We start from the raw sequence: 3,396 nt of genomic DNA, 5'->3' as shown, positions 1-3,396 counted from the left end.
TGAGATAGTGATGGGTCTGGTCTTGCCGTGCCACTGCCGAGGCTTCGAAGCGCGCGTCGAGTAAAATGAAGGAAGTATTTTGTGAAGCAAAACCGAAACCGAAACCAGATGTTTTATTTTTTATGAGTTTAAAATAGAAATCAGATATTACATTCAGCTATTACAAAATATTAAAGACAGAATAAAAACCTTAGAATATTATAAATTATTGCAAACAACTAAATAGCTACCTATAATATATAAAATATAATATAGTGTTGGTACCCCTTTCAGTGTATATATGTATATATTTTTTGTTTGCCTGTTCATTGTATGTTTATTGTTTGAATATTTGTGTGTTTATATAAATGTTTAATTAAAAAAAAAAAAAGTATTATGGGAACCAGAGCGGCATTTTTATGCAAATGAGAATGACTGATGCATCTTGGGTAATTTAGGGGCAGCGCCCGGCATCCCTCCATTGAAAAGTTCAGTACTAACTGGCTTGACAAACTAATTAACAAAAAGTTGGCTATTAACAGGCTATTACAGACAACACTTAGCCAAAACCTACCCGGTGATTCAACCAAATACGTGTAGATGTCTGGGTAAGACATTTCTGGCCACTGTGTGCAGGGTTCCTACAGATTAAGCCAAGTTAAATTTAAGACTGTTTAAGACTTTTTTAAAGCCACTTGAAATGAAATTTTTAAGACCGACTTCATAATAACTAACTTCTCTATGTCGGAATGTTACCAATTATTTTGAGATTTGAGACTAATTACAACCATAAAATACCTAACTGCAAATCAGCAACAACGATGTAACGTTGGTGAACATAAGAAATGAGATTTTAAAAATCCTTATTGAGGGCAAAACTAGAAATGTCTTGCTGGCATGTTCTGGGAAATGAGTCATACCCCTTTGTTTGTAGTAGTGTGTGAATCTAGATACCTCTGCCTCTGCACATTAGTGCATAACTTTAAAGACTGCTGGTCCATGGAAATAATCTGCATCAAGTGGTGCAGTGGTGAATTGTTCTGTTTCAAAGGGCTGGCAGTAATTTCTTTATTTTATTTTATTTGATGCCCCGTTTATTATCTTTCTATTAAACGTTGTCTCCTCTGAAGCTCCCGACAATTAAACCTCCATAAACCCGCTGATGTAAATCTGTGACTTTATGAATGGGAGCTGTGATGGACGATCAACCGGCTCCAAAGGTCGCACTAATGCTCTTCCACAGAACAAAGCATACAAGCACAAATAGACCTTTTAGCTTTTAAATCCATGTTGAGGCCTCAGCTGTTGCCTGTACTAATGAGAGTCCAGCTGATGCTGCTGAGTGCTCAGATATTCTTTAGGGTTAAACTATTGGCACCGCTATAAAGAGTGTCACTTAAGCTACGAGCCTTAAGCCTCGTTTCATTCCCAGCGTCAGCAAATTTCTGTGGAACCTTCGTCTAAAAATATGAATTAAAAAGGACGGCGACACCGCGGCACTTTAAAAACCTCATGTCAACTGCTAATCCCCTAAAGAGCGAACTTGGGAGATGGATCAGCACGTGACAGATCAACCGCTGGAGAAATTATGAATGTGTGCCGGCAGCTTGTGTTTGTGAAGCAGGTTTTTATTTCAGTGTGCGTGATATGTGGGGTTTTCTCTCTCTTCGTCGAGGACTAATCCCTTAAACATGGCGGCACATGTGTGCATCAACTGGAGGAGGAGGGGGTTGGTGGTGGAAGGCACCGATGCACAGATGCACAGCGGCCGTAAAGAGATTTAGATGCCAGAATTCATGAATGACTTAGTTTTGCTGCCCAGTTTCTGACGAGGTCCGTTGATAATTTTCTCCTCGGCACGTGACTAAAGACAATGAAAAAGATGAAGTGAAGATCTGGTGTGGAGTTGAGCTGATGGTCCGAGGTCCGCGTACATGAATGATCACGCAAACATTGTGCAGATGTCACTCACAGCTGGATTGATGCCCCACAGTCACGGTCACACTGGATCTCTTATAGACCACATCACATGATATTGTTGAGTTGAGCTGTTGATGAATAAAACAACATGTGACTGGTTCCCTTCATGAGACAAAATGCAATTCATTGACAAGATAGATAATAAGATATAGATAGATAATTATACATTTTAATACTGATTATTATTCTCATTCTTATTATTGTTGCTCCTGAGTTGCTAAGGACACATGTACACATACAGTATCCACACACCCACACACTTATATTTTCAGGTTTTTTTTCTATATTATTGTTGTTAGTCACTATTATTTTTTTCATGTTTTCTGATATCTTGTACTTTTGTACATAAAATTGTAATATTAATATTATTATAAGGTGGATGCTTCAAATAAGCCCGTCATGGGTTTTTTTTTTGCCTCTCCCTGCACTGTTTCATTATTACCTATCATGTTGTATGTGTATTCTTATTGTGCAAAATAAAGAAGATAGATAGATAGACAGACAGACAGACAGACAGACAGACAGACAGACAGTTAGTTGTGGGTTTTCAAGTAGCAAGAAAAGTGGGAAAAGAGTCCGATTTAAAATTAAAAATGCATTTATTTAATTACATATTTATTCCCATGCTTGCTTTACTTAGCAACAGATGGGCTCGAGAGACGACTTGATGAAAATGCAGCGTATCCAAATATCATGATAGATTATTCTTTTTTTCCTCCTCCATTTCTTTTAGAATAGACATATGGTCTTGGGGGGGAAAGTAAAAGTGAATTTTAAAAAGGAACAAATAACAATCTTCTGTTTTATTTTTCTAAATTTCACTTCAAGCGTTTCTCATTAAAACAAAAGTACAGAGAGCCAAGAGGGAAGAGATGAAAGTGGATATGAGACAGACTGCTGGTTTACTTTATAAAATAACACAACGGGGGAAAGAAGATGATCAATAAAAGAAGAAAGGCGATGTTAAAAGGGTTAAAGCTGCTGGTTTGCAGTTGTAGATTTGAAGAATATTAGCGCAACAACAACTAGTGAGTGAAATAAAGCAAAAAAAAAATGCAGTTCTGCTGAGAAATCTGCCTGCACTCTGCCAAAGTCTGGGGGCATTACTCTAAAAAGAATTGGCATCTTTTAGGCTCAGATCCACCAGAACGCACCACCCACACAGACCGAGGGGGGGGGGGGATAAAAACAATTTATCCAATTTATCTCGAAACTTAAAGGGATAGTAGCATTTTTTAAAAGTGGGGTTGTATGATCTACAAATAGCCCCTAAGTACTTTAATTGCAGTAGAAGACTCTCTGCACTCCTCCCGTTAGCAACGCCAGCCCATAGCCCTGCCCAGAGATTTACAACATACATTGTTGTGAATGGACCCAAAGAAACGGCCTATTTTCGCGGCCTAAAAGAGGTTTTACCTGAAAAACAAAAAACACAGT

The sequence above is a fragment of the Trachurus japonicus genome, chromosome 16 (assembly GCF_045865225.1).
Source record: "Trachurus japonicus isolate A0001 chromosome 16, Traja_1.0".
Classification (NCBI taxonomy): Eukaryota; Metazoa; Chordata; class Actinopteri; order Carangiformes; family Carangidae; genus Trachurus; species Trachurus japonicus.
This window is presented reverse-complemented; position numbering follows the sequence as displayed.